General features: G+C 41.6%; 1 protein-coding gene across 2 annotated transcripts in view; it reads left to right on the top strand.

Annotated features, from left to right (window-relative positions):
• LOC137296251 (uncharacterized) overlaps positions 1-20,326 on the top strand; it is a 63,390-nt gene that overhangs the window by 16,533 nt on the left and 26,531 nt on the right. Inside the window, exon 1 of one of the 2 annotated variants that reach the window (XM_067827999.1) lies at positions 13,507-13,803. The exons of the other annotated variant lie outside the window; for it this stretch is intronic. The gene's annotated coding sequence lies outside the window, so the exon portion shown is untranslated. Of the gene's footprint in view, positions 1-13,506; positions 13,804-20,326 lie in introns of those variants that run through there. 2 annotated transcript variants of the gene reach the window in all.

Genomic DNA, 20,326 nt, shown 5'->3' with positions numbered 1-20,326 from the left:
GACCATGATCTCTGGGTTTTTGGTTCGTGCGTAGACAATTAACACGTGCATCGTCTTACGGTTTAACATTTGACTTTGTTCTACAATGGCAACGTTTCGGTTTAGATACTTGAACATATTTTATTCGTATGAGCATGTTTGAAAACGGTACAGGTATCTGTCCCGACACGTCGCCATCGTACAGTAAAGAAGCTCACCATCCATAAACACTTCCCTACTACTTCTAGAATGCCTGCAAACAGTTCAGGAATAGGTTTCGTGGGACACTGTATATATGCCGTAATCGAAAGCATGACGCGGTACATTTTCTGGCTTTTCGCGAAACGATCAGCAATTATTGTTTTATACGACTCATAAAATTTGCATTTCCTTTGTATTGATATGCATTAATGTTCTAGGAATGTTTATGGTCATATAATTCCATTTGCGTGACTTTTAAACCATATAGACCATACCAAAGTAGATTGGTACCGGTACCTGTTGAAAGGATGAACAAACCAAATTGGCGAACACCGCTGCAGACGCTTGTGCTCGATTTTCAAACTATAGAGCAAAGTCTTTTATTTGGAAACATTTTCAATTGATATCATGTACAATTACATCTGGGTCCTGAGAGTAGGCAGTGGCATTGTTCGAAAAGAGAGGAAACGGTGATTATCTTAGATCCCATGTTACACTTTCACAGTATATCGTAATACATGTTGCAATACGCCAGCACACATCACAATACATCCCAATACGAACATGTTGGCAATACCCAAACCTATTATGTACCAAGCCGTAGTCCTTTGTTAACCTCTTAGCGCACAACCAAACGTTCACCTTGGTGTCAGTGATGACACTGGTATTTGAAGTCACTATGAATGGTCAACTGGTCAGATGAAAGATCGTTTGATTTGACCTTGAGAAATGGCTGAGCTCGAATGTGATGCCGAAGAAACACTGCATGTGCATAAAGGAACATCCTAGAGCTAGTAATGTACAAACAGACACAACTGCTTTTCAGACAAAAATAAGTCTGAATGTACAACGAGACGCAACTCCACGACGAGTCCAGATATCAGTCTCACAGAGATTGGGACATTATAGGTTGCAGAATACGCTAGAGTGACCCTGCAGTATAAAAGTCTTGATGTGTTGGAATTCGCCCTCAATAAAATATGGAGCGCCGCAATGTCATATTTAACGTCCAATACTGTCATTGATGACGAAGGTCAGTCCTGTGGTTGCTCTGGGCGGAAGTTACACCAGATATTGATATTGTGCTTAGTTATTGATACTTATGTGATACCTTAGAGACAGCATGCCAGAATCATGCCAGTGATCGTGTACGTTAACGTCATGCCACTATAGCACTGCAAAATGAGTCACTTTTTGTCCCGTTTGCTGTCTAAATAAACTATAGTTTTTCAGGTCGGTTAGATCTGATAGTAAGACTGATGGCTTCTTGGATACGGTCTTTTGCTATGGTTTATTGAAACATAGTGATATTATGGAAAGGACGGGATGTTGCGATATTATTTACCATGTGTATATATCACATGCGGACAGATATGGCGCTGTCTACAAAGCACCATATGTAATAATCATGTCAGAAAGGAGTCATTTGGTGACGTTCCTACATGAAGTTAATCCCATCATCAATCCCTGTACCGGCTACAAACGGGTTGTGGGCAAATAACTGGGTTCGTGTTCTGTCAGAGGTAATATAATACATTAGTGATAATTCAGTACAGTACAATACTTGCTTTCACAAATCCTTGGAAAATCGTTTGCATATTACATGTAGTATTTGTTCAAAGGAACGTTCGCGGAGAAGGTCGTCTTTGCCGTTTGTGCACGTGCAATAATTGTTCAATTAGTGCCCGATTCTGTGTTTGCCGTTCAGCTCAAGTGTCAACACATAGCAGTGTGTTTTCATTAAGACAGAATAACGAGATAACGTGTTACAAAACTTTGTGTGTCATGTACACATACGTGTTTAGTTTGGATTGTTCAATACTTGTACAGCCGTATTGGTTCTTCGAAGTTCCCACAATAAAGGAGTTGAAAGGAGAACCGTGGTAGCGGTAGTGATAAGAGGAAAGCGATTGTGTGAGAGGGAGTGGCATTGTTCAAGGAAAATTTGAAATATGATTGCATCAGTGAGAGCGGGAAGGCGAAAGTGAAGATTGCAATTTGATTGTGGATCGGAGAAATACAAATTGTGAAGGCAAAAGGGACGGTTGCAATTATAAAGGCGTGTTGAGTGACGGTTACAGTGTGATTGTAGGTGGGAAAGATGGGAATTGTGAAGGCGAAAGCGAGGCTGCAGTGTGATTGTGGGTCTTAGAGATAGGAGTTATGAAGGGAAAAGTGACGACTGCATTGCGATTGTGGGAGGGATTGTGAAGGCGTAAGTGAAGGTTGCAATGTGATTGTTAGTGGGCGGGAGGGATTTGAAGGCGAAAGAGACGGTTGCCATGTGTTTGTAGGTGGAAGGGATAGGGATTATGAAGAAGAGAGTGACGATGGCAATGCGATTGTAGGTGGGTGAGGAGTGGATTGTGGAATGTAGACAGAGACTGTGATGTTTGGGGTGATTGTTGTAAACGAAGTTGGCTTGTGATGTCGTCAACGGTGATTGTGGGAACGGTGACAGGCGTGCGGGTTGTACCATGTATCAGAAGCTGGGATGAAATTTCCCATAAGTGACATTACAGTTAACATGGAATGATGATTAAAGAGATGGTGAAGAAGCTGAAATAGGAATTGTCAGTCTACTCACTATTGAGTATTGCTCAGCTATTTTTGTCACTGACCATAAAACAATTATTTACGCATTCAAATTGTATTTTCACTGCAGACCATGGCTTTTAAACAGATCAAAGCCCTTTAAGCAACTTACGGGACAGTATATATTTAATATATCCCACCAGGTCATGCTCTGCTAAGTCTCCTAGTGAAGTGATAAGTAAGCAAAACCCCCCTCAACAAATTTCTCTTTTCTCCAAAATGGGCTTCCAAACATCTGCTTAGTCACACATTATAACTAAATCAGCTTTGGGAAAATGTATTGAGGTGTGTGTACATTAGAGTCCCATGCCAGTTCATCCTGCAATCAAATGCTGTCCAGTATCGCTATCGGATTATCGATTATGTTGAAGCTCTCAGACCAGTGTTTGAAAGGGGTTTGCATGTAATCAAAATCATTTGTCTGCTCTGTCAATTAGGTTGCCCCTACATTAGAGCATATCCATCTTAGAAGGACGTACCTGTGTATGGCGATATCACTTTAATACGACACTACGTTCGGTCTCATAAATACGAAAGGGTGCAGTTAGCAGTGATGATGCATGCCAGGTTTTACACAGGGAGACAGAGAAAGGACTCTTGCATCTGGAGCAAGGTTGTTGCGGACAAATGGAATCTGTAGTAACGAAATAATTCTGTTTCCCAGGGGTGAATCAACTGACTAACTAGATAAGCACGGGAGACACAGAGTCGGTCGATCCTTCTTGTAGCCAACCGACACTTTAATGACAACTCAAGACGCAGACAAGGAAGATTTTCTGTCACGTTTTATTAATAGATTAACCATTGTCAGATATGTCTATTCAAAAGCGCTGAAAGGAAAATGATATAACAGGTTCTACATGTCATTATGATGTGCGGTAGTGAATGGGTGGACGGAGTAACTGCATTATGATGCCGTAATTGCATTACAACTGGTGTTCCACTGGAAGCAATGTGAAAGGCGGCGTGTGGTGCACGGCTGGTGGGAATGACGCTGTTTGCCGTCTAAGTTGGTGAAGTCAGGAGCAGAGGCTGTGTGCCATGCTTGACTAATGTCGTAGAGGAGGTATGTCGTGGTAGGCTATAGTAATAAAGGCGGTATGTCATGTAAATATAGTGTAATAGAGGATGTATGTCATGCAAGGCTAATGTAGTAGAGGTAGATCATGTTGGCTGATGTAGTATAGGCGGTATGTCATGCTAAGATAATGTAGAGGAAGAGGTATGTCATGGAGGCTAATGTACTGGAGGAGGTATGTCATGGAGGCTAATGTACTGGAGGAGGTATGTCATGGAGGCTAGTAATGTAGTGGAGGAGGTATGTCATGGAGGCTAATGTAGTAGAAGAGGTATGTCATAGAGGCTAATGTAGTGGAATAGGTATGTCATGGAGGCTAATGTAGTGGAGGAGGCATGTCATGGAGACTAATGTAGTGGAGGAGGTATGTCATAGAGACTAATGTAGTGGAAGAGGTATGTCATGGAATCTAATGTAGTGGAAGAGGTATGTCATGGAGGCTAATGTAGTGGAGGAAGTATGTCATGGAGGCTAATGTAGTGGAAGAGGTATATCATGGAGGCAAATGTAGCAGAAGAGGTATGTCATGGAGGCTAGTAATGTAGTGGAGGAGGTATGTCATGGAGGCTAATGTAGTAGAAGAGGTATGCCATGGATGCTAATGTAGTGGAAGAGGTATGTCATAGAGGCTAATGTAGTGGAGGAGGCATATCATGGAGGCTAATGTAGTGGAAGAGGTATATCATGGAGGCTAATGCAGTGGAAGAGGTATGTCATGGAGGCTAATGTAGTGGAGGAGGTATGTCATGGAGGCTAATGTAGTAGAAGAGGTATGTCATGGAGGCTAATGTAGTGGAAGAGGTATGTCATAGAGGCTAATGTAGTGGAGGAGGCATGTCATGGAGACTAATGTAGTGGAGGAGGCATGTCATGGAGACTAATGTAGTGGAAGAGGTATGTCATGGAGGCTAATGTAGTGGAGGAGGCATGTCATGGAGACTAATGTAATGGAGGAGGCATGTCATGGAGGCTAATGTAGTAGAGTAGGTATGTCATGGAGGCTAATGCAGTATAGGCGGTATGTCATGCTAAGCTAATGTAGTGGAGGAGGTATGTCATGGAGGCTAATGTAGTAAAGGAGGTAAATCATTGAGGCTAATGTAGTGGAGGAGGTATGGCATGCGTATCTAGAACAGAAGATGCGGCTTGTGTAATCGGGGTCAGTGGACATGTTGCATAATTTCGTGTTGGGGTAGGTCTGCAGATTTCGGAATTTCCGGCAGCAGGCCTTGATGGCCAGCAAACAAAATAAACTATTGCCAACACTGGTTTTGTTCTGTTAATAAGAGTCTGTGTAGGATGTGTGGGACAACATGTTGTGGATATAATATTACATGGTTGCCAAGAGAGGCGTTCTTTTTTTAATAGTACTGTATGACGGTGTGGTCAGCCTGTATAGTGATGGATGTATGTAGACAACCCTTCTGGACTCTGACATATCCCCCAGTACCCCCTCCATGTTAACCCGACTCCCAGACAGGATGCTGCTCCCAGGTTGACCATTCCTACAAACATGGCTCGAGGTAGCGACAGGAGGAAGACATTGACATGATCTATGATCATCACACAATCATGACAGTTTATACGAGCACTGGACATCACCGACAAGGTCACGGACAGGCTCTCTTTCTCAAGGACGAACTGTCAATGATATGACGGGTAAATACGATGTTCGTGGTGATGTTTTGGTATATTTACAATTGACTAATCACTCGCTAGTCCCAAGGTCTGCAGATATCTAGATGGGTATATAAGTTTAACGGAAAGTGATTGTTCACCGACTTCCATTCACATGTAATACAGAGTTGTGACTGGAAAGGTTACCTTGGATGCAAAGTTATTGATTGAAACAGATGACAAAATATAGATGAAGAACATCCTGGGCTTGAAACAGGCTAAAACACTGGGTTTCCTTGCATCCTTGCAGTATGTTCTGTATCCGTTGCTCTCTCAAAATTATGTATTTGTGTTACCTGCAGTCTCCCGGCCAAAAGGTCATGTATATTTAGCAATGATCATTTATATTTTATATGTCACCCTGGCTACGAAATAAAGGATACGCTGAGTTTCTACTAAGCCTGGCTAATATACATAGTCGGAAATATCGACGCTAGAAATTCTTATTAATGCCATCGATAACAGCGTGCATAAACTTTTGTGATAAAATGCAGTTTTAATTTACCCATACAGTACACAAAGTAATGCCTTTGTCATGGGGTGCTTCTAAATAGTCCGTGTTTCGTTAGTAGCCCATGCATAAACATGTCACATTCATCAGTGATTGAAATTCATTTCTTTCAAATCTTTCGGCATTTTGTTCTGAAAGTTAACTCTCCGACATCTGTCGATATTCGATCGATATCTTACTAACACACATCGATCTATGTCGACACTCAGTCCCAGGTCCATTGTCTAAGACACTGCAATTCGCTTTGCTAAGTTTTGTCACATTGCTAAGTTATGTCACTTTGCTAAGTTTTGTCCCTGACAAGAGCACTTAATCACTCTTACTTGGATTTGAATAGTTTCGACAAGATCGTGCGATCTGATCTGATCTGATTTTTAAACAAGACCGTCTGATAGTTCCTCGATGTTTCTGAGGTTATTTTGAAGATAGTTCCAGTACTGTCTTGAGAACGTTCTATTACCATAGAAATGGGAGTGAGATTTTCATAAGGACAAGAGAACTGGAACATGATCCATAATAAGGTCACAGATGTATACTGGTGCCAGTCCATGCTTTGCCTGAAAAAAGTGTTAGGATCCAAAAAAAACATGGTGAGTCAGTGTAGTGTAGTGCCTTGAGCGCAGGTATGGATTATGCATGTCTGTTGTGGATTAGCTGAGTCTCAACTACAACCCGATCATGACTCTAGCAATTTTGAAAGATCTTTTCAGACTTAAACAGAAATAAAATCGTATTTCTTCTTTCTTATTTATCATAAAACATCAACAGGCATATGTTTACGGTGAGACCAAACATCGCCATTTACAGAATGATCTAAACTGGTTTTATATTTGCAATTTCATGATGTGGGACACATCTCATGATCGCTTTACACATATATTTGTAACACCAAAGTGATTGTGTCACAACCAGACTGTGTCACAGGCAGACATGCTGAGTAGCAGGCAGCTGTATGTGAACTATTCGAGTTATCATGAATATGACCAGTACGACGCTTGAAGCTCGGAACTACGGGTTCCTTGTCCCTCTTTCAGTTAACGTTTGATGTCTAACAGTCAGAGACATATCAGGCCTAACTGCTCTCTTCTTATATTCTTCCAAGGACATATATATCAGAACGATTGTATTCGCGCTGTATGGACACCGTTAGCGAGTCAGTTTAGTTTTACGCCGCGTTCAGCAATATTCCAGCAATATGACGGCGGTCTGTAAATAATCGAATCTGAACCATACAATCCAGTGATCAACAGATGAGCATCAATCTGCGCAATTGGGAACCGATGACATGTGTCAACCAAGTCCGCGAGCCTGACCATCCGATCCCGTTAGTCGCCTCTTACGACAAGCATAGTCGCCTTTTATGGCAAGCTGAAGGCCTATTCTACCCCGGGACCTTCACGGGTCTGTGGACATCGTCATTTAGGTAGCGCGACGTTCGTCGAGCAATATATCCCTCAGTTTCCCAAAGAACGGCGCTTATCCAATACAGAAACCTTCAATAGTAATACGAAACTAGTTTCACATAGCTGTAATCTGAAAAATGTCAATGTTTTTATTAGCAGGGACGGCGATCGCGGTTATCAGATATATCGTCTCCTTAAAAGTGCTGTTTTAAAAAGTAGTTGAAAGACAAGGTGGCATTGAGAAGGAGGAATTGACAGGTGCAATGTGACACGTCCAGTAGGATATTGTAGCGTTAATATTGTGTTTGAAATACACAGGTGCACTCTTCGAAGGACATGTTTGTGTCGAGACTGAGAAAGTTCTTTGAAAGAAACAGGTGCAGTGTGAAGGTGAAGAGCGGCGTGTGAAAGACACATGTGCAGTGTTGAGGTTGGCGTGAGTTCGATATGGCGAGAGCTAGAGGCGTTTGAAAGAAACTGGTGTTGTTGGAAGGTTGTTTCGAGACAATGTTGTTTAGACACAGAGAGGTGACAGATCCAGGCACACTATTGACAATGCGTCAAGTGATGTCTGAAACACGTTAGGTATAGGGTAAAAACAAATAAAGGCGAACTACCCTCACTGTTAACAGAGAGGTGACAGATCCAGGCACACTATTTACAAGGCGTCAAGTGATGTCTGAAACACGTTAGGTATAGGGTAAAAACAAATAAAGGCGAACTACCCTCACTGTTAACAGAGAGGTGACAGATCCAGGCACACTATTGACAATGCGTCAAGTGATGTCTGAAACACGTTAGGTATAGGGTAAAAACAAATAAAGGCGAACTACCCTCACTGTTAACAGAGAGGTGACAGATCCAGGCACACTATTGACAATGCGTCAAGTGATGTCTGAAACACGTTAGGTATAGGGTAAAAACAAATAAAGGCGAAATACCCTCACTGTTAACAGAGAGGTGACAGATCCAGGCACACTATTTACAAGGCGTCAATTGATGTCTGAAACACGTTAGGTATAGGGTAAAAACAAATAAAGGCGAACTACCCTCACTGTTAACAGAGAGGTGACAGATCCAGGCACACTATTGACAATGCGTCAAGTGATGTCTGAAACACGTTAGGTATAGGGTAAAAACAAATAAAGGCGAACTACCTCACTGTTAACAGAGAGGTGACAGATCCAGGCACACTATTGACAATGCGTCAAGTGATGTCTGAAACACGTTAGGTATAGGGTAAAAACAAATAAAGGCGAACTACCCTCACTGTTAACAGAGAGGTGACAGATCCAGGCCGTCAAGTGATGTCTGAAACACGTTAGGTATAGGGTAAAAACAAATAAAGGCGAACTACCCTCACTGTTAACAGAGAGGTGACAGATCCAGGCACACTATTTACAAGGCGTCAAGTGATGTCTGAAACACGTTAGGTATAGGGTAAAAACAAATAAAGGCGAACTACCTCACTGTTAACAGAGAGGTGACAGATCCAGGCACACTATTGACAATGCGTCAAGTGATGTCTGAAACACGTTAGGTATAGGGTAAAAACAAATAAAGGCGAACTACCCTCACTGTTAACAGAGAGGTGACAGATCCAGGCACACTATTGACAATGCGTCAAGTGATGTCTGAAACACGTTAGGTATAGGGTAAAAACAAATAAAGGCGAACTACCCTCACTGTTAACAGAGAGGTGACAGATCCAGGCCGTCAAGTGATGTCTGAAACACGTTAGGTATAGGGTAAAAACAAATAAAGGCGAAATACCTCACTGTTAACAGAGAGGTGACAGATCCAGGCACACTATTGACAATGCGTCAAGTGATGTCTGAAACACGTTAGGTATAGGGTAAAAACAAATAAAGGCGAACTACCCTCACTGTTAACAGAGAGGTGACAGATCCAGGCCGTCAAGTGATGTCTGAAACACGTTAGGTATAGGGTAAAAACAAATAAAGGCGAACTACCCTCACTGTTAACAGAGAGGTGACAGATCCAGGCACACTATTGACAATGCGTCAAGTGATGTCTGAAACACGTTAGGTATAGGGTAAAAACAAATAAAGGCGAACTACCCTCACTGTTAACAGAGAGGTGACAGATCCAGGCCGTCAAGTGATGTCTGAAACACGTTAGGTGTAGGGTAAAAACAAATAAAGGCGAACTACCCTCACTGTTAACAGAGAGGTGACAGATCCAGGCACACTATTGACAATGCGTCAAGTGATGTCTGAAACACGTTAGGTATAGGGTAAAAACAAATAAAGGCGAACTACCCTCACTGTTAACAGAACGATAGTGCAATCGAGTTCCAGCCCAACCCTAATATCATGTGTAACTGAAACCTCATGATCGACTAACTAGCATGAGAAAATACATACCGTTATCAAAATCACTTTTCTTTCTCACAAGGATGCCTTTTCATTGGTTTATCTCTAAATAACTCGTGTTTCTAGTACTACCTTTACTCGATCTAATGGTGTGATGAATACCAATCCTTCTGAAATACTGTACATGCCGTCATCAGGGTCATGGCAAGGAAGTCACAGCATGGCTTGCTCGTCAAAGATGTTTTCTGTTCCAATGCGTTTGCGTCCTTTCAAGAAAGACACGGATCGTACAAATGAATGCAACAATGCTTTATTATCTTATTAAATCTTGATTGCATTTCTGATCTTTACCCACTGCTTCATTCTGTGACATTTTGCCTTTCGTGGTATTTTCATAGCAACAGCTGACATGATGTCTGTAGCACTTGTGCATTTTTGTTCCGGTAGCAGAAGTAACATCAAAGCTTGAACAAGTTTATGTGACTAGCTGATGGTGAAAAATGTGTAATCTGGTGTCGGGTCTACACGGCAACTCATTTTATGTGTGATATCTGACAGTGGGGAGAGACATTTTGCATCAGCCGTGGAGAGATTCTGTACCGACAATAGGGTATGTTCGACTACAAATATTTCAAGACAAAATTAGCACTTCTGACAGTAGACATAGACTGACAGTGATATATCCAAGGCCCTCTACTTATGGCTCAGATCAGGAAGGTCGAGGCGACAGTTTCAGTGTTAAATATACACCTAGCAAGATGGTCTTGTGCCACACGCCACCGGTATAATTTAGAAAGATTTTCTCATAGGAGATAGCAGATATAATTCTTTGTTCCTTGTTTTCGAAGGTTTCTAAAACTGGAGCAATTTTTATCGTTGAAGTGAGTCCTTGACGTGTGGAATGACTGTTATCTGTACAATGTCGAGTCTTACCATGCAACTTAGTGAAATATGAATTACAGAGGATACATCTGTAAAACTGATCTCAGAATAAGCCTGTTTGCCCCACCTCACCTCACCTCACCTTTTGGACGTTTGGTACAGTCTCATGCAATAGGAAATGTGGCGTTGCTTCGAAAAGACATCGAAAAATGCCTTTTACCAATCTGCAATGAATACGTACCCAGTAAGATGATTTGATGAAGTCATGGTTAACTTCTGCTGACTCTCGGGTAACGTTACGATCACAGCTTTCTCGATTTGGGATGGCACTTACAGTCCATACTCCCGTATCATTCAAGATGACCGCTGATAAAGTGCCTTTGGTCAACGTTCAAATCGATCAGCTACGAGTAGATCCAAAGAACTTGGGCGGTAGGGTAGCCTAGTGATTAAAGCGATCGCTTGACACGCCAAAAACCCGGGGGTCGATTCCCCAAATGGATTCAATGTATGAAGCCCAAATTGCTGGGATACTTTTTAATAGCAGTGAAAACCTAAACTCACACACTCGAAACAACTGCTACTGGTGTATATAAGGTGACAGGCTGATGACATGAAGTGTCAGTCGGACTCTGTGCGTCACATCACACACCTTCCGTGATTGAAGTGAAGCGCATGTAATAAATAAACAATGATAATTATGCAAAACCTGCAACACACCTTTGTGTACCGCGTGGTAACGTAGACAGCAGCAGATCCAATTACCCTACTCCATATGTGGTCCTTCGTGAAGTAACAACCGTGAAGCGGAGGTATGACGTCATGGAATAGAAGAGAGGGTCGTGCTGAAACGATGGGCGAGCTGGACTAGCACCATATTACCGTACCTTTAGGTTAACCCTGACTGATTTTTCATAAAATAGAAAGTCAACCTTAAAACTCGTTTGTGTTAATATTTTGTGACTTGTGACCGTTTCAGAGTTTATGTTGTATCTTAAAACCACAGTAGGTAAACTGAAGTCTCACACTCCGTCAATACGTTTACCTGTTTGTTTATATATTTAACGCCGCACTCAGTATTTTATGGCGGTCGTCTTTCAATAAACTATCCAGTTACTAACATCATGAGTATCGATCTGCACAATTTGGATACGATGACCAAGTCCACCAAGTCGGTGAGCATGACCACCGGTAGTCCCCTCTTACGACAAGTATGCTTGGCAGAAGACCATTTCTGACCCGGATCTTCACTAATCTTGTTATGCAAATGTATTTTTATTCGTTTTTTTACACCAAATACACGTGGATCTCATTACTTGAGTTGACAAATAATGCTACAATCACGCTAGTTTGATATATGTTTTGTTTCTAAACAATAGGCCTTGATGTGGTATTAACAAGCGGAAACAGATCAGATACCATGGAAGCTACACATCTGTTCGTATACATTGTACCTGACACTAAAGTGCTGGTATATTATGTACGACCTACATTAAACATTTATGGAATAGCTTCACTTCATTTAAGAGATCGAATAGAAACTGGTTTAAAATCCGTTTGCGCATGATATTTGGTATAAACCCAATCATGGGTATTATAAACAGCTCTGTTGATGTTTACCTGCTATTGTGTGTGTTAAGATGGAAAGCGTCAAAGTCATGTGGATTAGCAAAACTAGTTAACAGCAAGTTGTATGGAAAACTACTGACTCCACTGATGTTCTGTTGTTGTTTTTTGTTTTGTTTTTTTTTGTTCTGATGGACTGAAGTCATCCTAAGATCGGTAGCATATTTATGCAAGGGTTACATAATGTTCCCGCCTACCACGTCAGCTCGTTTCGACGAAACGTAGTGAAGACGGGACGAAACGGGGTGGTCGTGAGACAACGTGGGGGAACAGGCTGGCAGGAAACGCAATAGAGTCCATAGTGGACTGCGGACCGAACCGTAGGGCGCCTTTGAGCTTGCGGGACTCAGCAGCCCGTTTTTCCCAACGACTCATAACGGATACCGAGATGGACCGTGAAAACACTTAGCAGAACAGAACAAACTTTGGAGGTATAAAATTGCCAAAATTCCACGGCACTACGTTTCGGGGAAACGGGGCTGCCGTGACGGCCGAGCACATGTTGTATGTAACACTAGCATTAGCTATGCCGTGTTAACTACGAAATAGATGTTTGGCCTGAGACATTAAGACTGACGCCAACTTAAAACAATTTTCTTTCGCAAACGTTGTTCTTTAAATTATTCGTTTCTTAGCGAAACTTCATAGCAAACATATCTATACTGCTTCCTGTTTGCAAAAGTCGTAAAATGGCTCTGTTCGTAAACAGAAGCGACAAAGCTTTCTCAAAATTCATAAGAAATCTCCAGTAAAAGTCACGAATTTGCTTTGTATAAATTCGAAGTATGGTAAGCCCCTGAGACGATGAATTCACATGGCTCTCTGATCACAGAAGCATATCGATCTGTTATCTCAAATCAATTGACTGAAACGTATCTTAAAAGGATGGTTAAATATTTAGATCCAAACAAGAGAAAATGTGTTCTATCAGTGTTTTATGTATCTTATAACGATTTCCTATTGCATTTCATGTGTATCCCGACACGACCCTTGAAAGAAAATAAATACTTTCATGACTTGAGAACTACCATGATATCGCAAGCAAGTAAAACGTGAGCACGGAATCACGAATTGTGAACGTAAACATTGTTATCTTGCTTTCCATTTATCGAAAATGTAATTTGAATAAATATATGTTACATCCGACTGGCTAATGTTTAACTGTGGGTGATGTATTGAGCACGTCCTCCTCGCCGCAATGTCGTCCGAAGCACCGCCGATCACGGACAACTAGCGACCATATTAAAGCTTGTTTCCCGCAGCACAAACCAACATAACTCTCAACAACACTCCATTCTTAAACAAACAGGTTATCGACTGTTAATGTAGTTTCTCAAAAGTAATAATTAATGGGGCTTAACCCAATATTTTCCGATGTTACCGGATTGATTTTCACGTGGGGTATCGCCTACGAGTGCCATCAGCAACAACTACGAGAGATCGAAGCTCAGTAGCTTGTGAGCCGTGGTTCAAGCCAGTACTCGAGCAAGTGAAGTGACAGCCAGCTTGAGACAGGTATGACTTTGTGAACACTCTTTGTATACTATGGTGCAGGAAGGGATTATTGTTATTTCATTAGTGTCCAGTAGGCATCAGTCGATAAGTCGTTAGCGGTGATTCACACTTGGCCCGTTGTTAATCATATGCGTTAACTTTGATGTTATTGTTGATATGAAAGTGGAAACGTTGGAGAATAGCAATTTAATATTTTATTTCTTCAGATTCTTAAGGATTTCTCTGAGGTTCACAGATGTAGTTTTAGGTGCAAAACTGTTAGGGGTTTTTCAAGCGTAATTGTAACAGTACACCGCTTACCCCCCCTCCCTCCCCCCCCTCTCTCTCTCTCACACACACACACACACTCTCTCTCTCTCTCTCACACACACTCTCTTTCTCTCTCTCTAGCTCTCTCTCACTCTCTCTCTCTCTCCTCCTCCTCCTCCTACTACTACTATTACTACTACTACTACTGTAAGTACTAAGTACTTTCACCTACTGGCCCTTACCTCTGCCTCTTCCAACCTTATATTTTCTAACTTGTAATCTGATGAGGAATTGAATGCGAAATCTATAGGCGAGTTCCCCGAAAGGAAGTAAAGTCTTGATAAAGAACTGTAATTTGTTGGATAGTTCGGATTTTCATGAGCTTGTCTGAGTATCCCTTGCTATCAGTGGCCAGTACGACTATTACTGGCCCACGGGGCTCTTTTTTCTTTCGTCTAAAACCGGAACATAGTGAATTGTCCTAATGAGGTGGGTCTTATCCCGCGATTACATCGCCCTTGCGCTAGCTAACGCCTCCAAAATACGGAATTGTTTGCACAAATCCTACTTCAGAATATTCTATTGTACATCCCTAAGGGCTGAAACTCTATAGCAAGACAGTTTTATTTCGTCGCCAATACATGACATCTAACCGTGAGAATGTGAGATTTATGGAGTTTGTCTGCTATTGATGTTGTCTGTGTTAGGAAGATATAGTTATCCTCTTTAGTCAGGTATCGTGGTATATGTGAGAAGTTATTTGACAGACGTGTGATATTGAGATTATTATATAAGTGAGACGCTCCTTGACTGATTTTGACTCATGCGATATTGGGATTATTATAAATATGAGAACTTCCTTGACAGATTATCACACGTGAGATGTTGAGACTATCATGAGTGAGAGCTTTCTTGGCAGATTGTCACACGTGCGATATTGAGACTATCATGAGTGAGAGCTTTCTTGGCAGATTATCACACCTGAGATGTTGAGACTATCATGAGTGAGAGCTTTCTTGGCAGATTGTCACACGTGCGATATTGAGACTATCATGAGTGAGAGCTTTCTTGGCAGATTATCACACGTGCGATATTGGGAAAATTACAAATATGAGATCTTCCCTGACAGATTGTTACACGTGCAATATTTAGATTATTATATATGTAAGCACCTCCTTGACAGATTGTCACATGTGCGATATTCAGATTATTATATAGTGTAAGAAGTTCCTTGGCAGATTGTCACACCTGCAATATTAAAATTATTATAGGGGCCTTCGGTCTGGCTAACGAACGCTTTGACTACTCCAACGGTCGCGAGACCGTTTTGCTTGTGAGGCATTCCCAGGGAGACTTTTAGGGAGTGAGGTTTTTCTAGGTTATCACTCTTCTCATCCGATCTAACCTCATTTTTCAATTATTTGCAGCTGAAGTAGTTAATTAAAAGACATAATAGTTTGAAAACGTGTAATCAAATGAAGGGCTCATTGTCTTCAAGACGAGATGAAATCGACATACAGGAAAGCTCCTGCCAGTTCAACAAAATCAGGTTTCCTTGATTTGCGATGTGTTGACAAAATTGATCTTCTTCATCAAGGGTCATTTACGACCGCACATAAGAATCGCAGACTATATTGTCAGAAAGTCCTAATAGGGCAGAGCCTTATCTATTCGTTATAAGCCATTATATGAAATCCAGAAAGAAGTAGGTGTCTGTAATTATTCCGTAAAGGTTGGAAAGTCAACTGTTTCTCGGATTTTCTTTATAACTATCGTTTTGCCTGACGTGAACGACACACAGCTACAGGCAGATGGAGAAAAAACGTTTTTAGACTTAGCCTGACGTTGTTGCATTGATTGTAAATAAATATATACACGAGAAATTATGAGAGTAAACTGAAAAACGGAAGTAGACAGAAAGTGTGATCGTGTGAACACGACAAGTAAAAATTCGAAATGCACTGGCCACCATTTGCGTCACGTAGTCATATAAACGTATTTGAAGGCACATTAAAATGGCGAAAATAAAGTCAGATCCGAATGACTCAGAAGTTGGAACACGTTGACGTTAAAGGTCAAGGCTGCTGAAAATGATGATTAAATTGAACATTTATGATATGTTTTCAAGTAAGTCCCATGATAATAACATGGGTCATATTATCATGGTATATTAATGTTAATGCGAAGAATTAGAACAAAGATGAGAACTGAGGACAAATGTCCTGTGCAAGGACTATTAAGTCTTAAAATATTAACGTCCTAAAATAAAGCCTATACTTAGAGCGCGGTAGCGTGAACTAGCTCGTGTGGAGTCAGTTATCATTTTGATACCTCCATTAATCTTTGTGCTCCATTATTTCTGTCCATCTTATTGATTCTGTTCTCAGTAAAGTTGTCATATGTTAAAACTTTGATATCAGGGTTTGTTTGAGTAGGATGCCACGTCTGCTCCGCGGGGTGTGGGTAAGGGCAAGTTGAGTGACTTAATGAGGTAGTGAGCTTGCGTTTTACGTCGATCTTAACAATATTCCAGCAATATCACAGCGGGGGACACCAGAAATAGGCTTCACCCAAAGTACCCATGTGAGGAATAGAACCCGGGAGTTTAGATTGACGTGCGAACGCTTTAAGCACTGAGCTACCCCACAGTCCTGGCTAGACAAATGGTAGAGGGTAGCTGAGACCAATGAGTGCAAAGTGTCACAATGCTTGATCTGCAGACGATGTATCAGTTAGCCAGGAAACGACAAACACCACACGTTGCTGACTAACCTCAGGTCAACGACAACGGTGTAGAAGATATTGATCGGAAACCAAGGCGACTAAAATTGATGAAAACCTTCCTGAAGGCACAGGATTAGGAGTCGTACTGTAAGAAATCGCATGCATGCGTTATCGCAAATAGACGGTGGTGTAGACAATGTCAAGAAATGATGTAACAGACGCTGGTTACTTGTTATGTTGAATTTTGCTCACGTAGAACTTCCTCCTGCTTGGTATATTTGGCGTTGGAATGGTCATAGCATTACACATTGGCATGGAACCGTTACTGGACAGCTCTACGAGGACGACATATTGACAGTTATAGTCGCAAGGTCTGTTGGTCGAGATTTCATCTCAGTGCGCACTAATCGTCAATGCCCAGGATATCTAATCAGTGGATTGCCTGTTCCGCACTTTTACAGACCACACAAACGGGGCCACACACACCAACATTGTATTTTCTTTGCTGCACACGCTTACTCAAAGTTTGCCCAGGATCAGGATTTCGTCTCGTGTGTCTTCTTGCTTTCTCGAGAAAATAACTAAAACGTAAATAACTGAAAGTATGATGTGGTATGGTGATATGAGGATGGGAGCCTGGTACACGGGTTGGGGTAAGAGTCATCATGCGGGTGTTTTCCTCCAGTAAAGATTGCTGGGATTACGACAGTCACATTTCAATTTTTTCTGTGAAACGAATTCTCAAATTTTCTCAACATTTAATCACAGTACAGTTTCAAGGAAGATGATTTCATATAAAAATCAAAGGATTTAATCGAAAACATTATTTTGCCGTCCTAGTGAGGAGTTTTATGGGACGATCATGACATCAGCGCGAGGCGGATCAAGGCCATACAAATATGTCTAGCGGAACCTGAGTGCATGTATATGCTAATCAAACAAATGATTACCCTTTCTTTCTATGTCGATGATTAATCTAACGTGGCTGGTAGGTATTGCAGCACACCATATAGCAATCGAGGACGTTTTTAAAACTCCATATGGTGTCCATAAGTTGTATCTTATCTGAGGTATGAATAATTTGCATGATATCAGTTGACGCGTGAAAAGCTGCTTGAATATGTTCTTGCACATAGCGGATGCAGCTTCGTAAAAATGATGTATTGTAACAATTGTATAACGTGTGTATAGCGTGTGGTGTGCGTCTGTCTGTCTGACCCACCGTCCGTCTATCCAGACATATGTACATAACTCAAGTATACTACCCATAGACTTGTTACATAACGGTACATTCCTGCTATATTATTCACAAGAGGCCAGACGTATATCGAATCGAACTTGACAGCAGTGTGCGAAAATGTTTCAAAGTTTTGAAAGCCATATCGGGCTAGCTATGCCTAGCTATGCCTAGTTACTGACCCACAAAACAATTCACTAACCTAAAATTGATTGTAGAAAGATTACAAAAAGGTAAAATACAAAATAATAACATGACGCCATGACAATTCACTAACCAGTCGGTCCGGTGGCTGTGTAGATTTATTGGCCCGATTGCATTTTCACTAGCCACGGACGAGCGGGTCAGTAGCTATTTCGCTCACTGCTTGAACGGATACTGCGATGGCTGAGTGGGTTAGACGGCTGCCTTTGTACGCTGTCGATTAGGTGACTGAATTCCAAATGAAACTTAACAAAAATGTACCAATTTACTTTACTGGTACAGTTCAATGCAAAACATAGTCTATGTTACATGGGAAAACTGTTTTATATTCTTATTAGCTCTGAATTTATTTTTTTAAAATCGATCGGAAGGAATTTTGAAATTAGTTATTACTGATGGTTTACAAGGCTTACGATACCTGGCACCCGTGGCGAGCCACCTCCTCAGGGTGGGTGCTGGGTAACGCTAAGAGCTCGTCGACACCCCCGTTGTGGACCCGGGGGATATTTGGTCCACCAACCCGTTTGCCGTGGGTTGCGGCCCTGTGTCGGTGCAGGACGGGAGTCTGGGGGTTGAGAGCACTGGGGGCCTGTAACCGCGTTCCCTTTGCTCAACACACCCCTTCGACCCTTTCTTCACCTAGACGGGAGGTTGAATGGGCCCTGTTCAACCAATCGGCTGGTCATGCCAAGCCCTGTGCATAGATTATAAATATATGTATCATTGTACAAATATGATATGATTACCCATGGCTTATGAAATCCCTCTCCCCCCCCCCCCCCCCCCCCAAAAAAAAAAAAAAAAAAAAAAAAAATCAAAACGTCAACTTGAAATTGATCCTGTTGATACTGACCATAGACCGTCTTTATCGATTGAGTATTGGCCACGTTTCCCTGTAGTTGAAACTCCTGACAAGACACCATTAAAATTTAACCCTTTTTCAGTATCTAAGGGTATTCAAGGTATTGCTGGAGATGTGAAGAATCTTAGACGCTTACGTTCGGGTGCCCTGCTCGTTGAGTGTGGGAAAAAGCAGCAAGCAACCAATCTGATGGGTATTGATTCTTTTGTGCGCATTCCGGTCACGGTCTCTGCTCACAAGACCCTGAACCCTGAAGTAAAGGTATTGTCAGAGATCGTGATCGGTTGTTTGCTGATATGTCAGAACTTGACATAGCATCCGAAATGAAAGATCACGGTGTGCTTTATGTAAAGTGTTTTTCAACAAGGAAAAGTAATGAAACAATCCAAACAAACACCTATCTGTTTTCCTTCTCTTCTCCAAATGTTCCCAAGTCAGTGAAGGCAGGTTACTGTAATATCCAAGTTGAGACATACATCCCCAACCCGCTCAGGTGTTTTAAATTCCAGAAATATGGACATGGTGTATCTACCTGTACATTGTCTGTTGTCTGTGCTCACTGTGGTGAGAAGACACACACAACAGAAGATTGTGACAGTGATTTTAAAAAATGCACCAACTGCTCAGGCGACTATTCATCTTCATCGAAACAGTGTCCAATCTGGAGAGAGCAAATGGAAATAAACAGAATAAAGTATACCCAAAACATCTCTTTTTCTGAAGCAAAAAAAACTGGTGAGGAGATCTGACCTTGCAGAAAGTTATGCTACAGTAGCAAACGCATCATCTGTGCGTAGCTCTAAAATAACAAAATCATATACAAGCTGCCAAACTACCTTGACTTGGGTCAACAGCGACTCTCCACAACTTCTATACCCAGCTGTGTCATCACAGACTGAGGAAGCACTTCCTGGAACATCAAAGTCTTCTTCTGATCATAAATCATCTTCGCAGTCACACACTGAATCTCAATCTGCAGCTGATAGACAACAAACTGCTAAAGGTAAATCTAAGCCTAAGCCTGATGCTGCAAAACAACAAAGTGGCAGAGCTCCTAAAGGGTCACAAAATAAAATTCAATTGCTCAATAAATATGGGTCTCTTGAAGACACTGACGTTTCTGAAAACGTCCATTCTAGGGCACATAGCTTGTCGCCCTCCAAAAGAGTGCGGGGTAGATCCCCAATAAATCCCCCCAAAAGATAGCTTATTCCAATAGCATTGTACAGTGGAACTGCAGAGGATTG

This window comes from Haliotis asinina, chromosome 9 (assembly GCF_037392515.1).
Source record: "Haliotis asinina isolate JCU_RB_2024 chromosome 9, JCU_Hal_asi_v2, whole genome shotgun sequence".
NCBI lineage: Eukaryota > Metazoa > Mollusca > Gastropoda > Lepetellida > Haliotidae > Haliotis > Haliotis asinina.
This window is presented reverse-complemented; position numbering and strand designations above follow the sequence as displayed.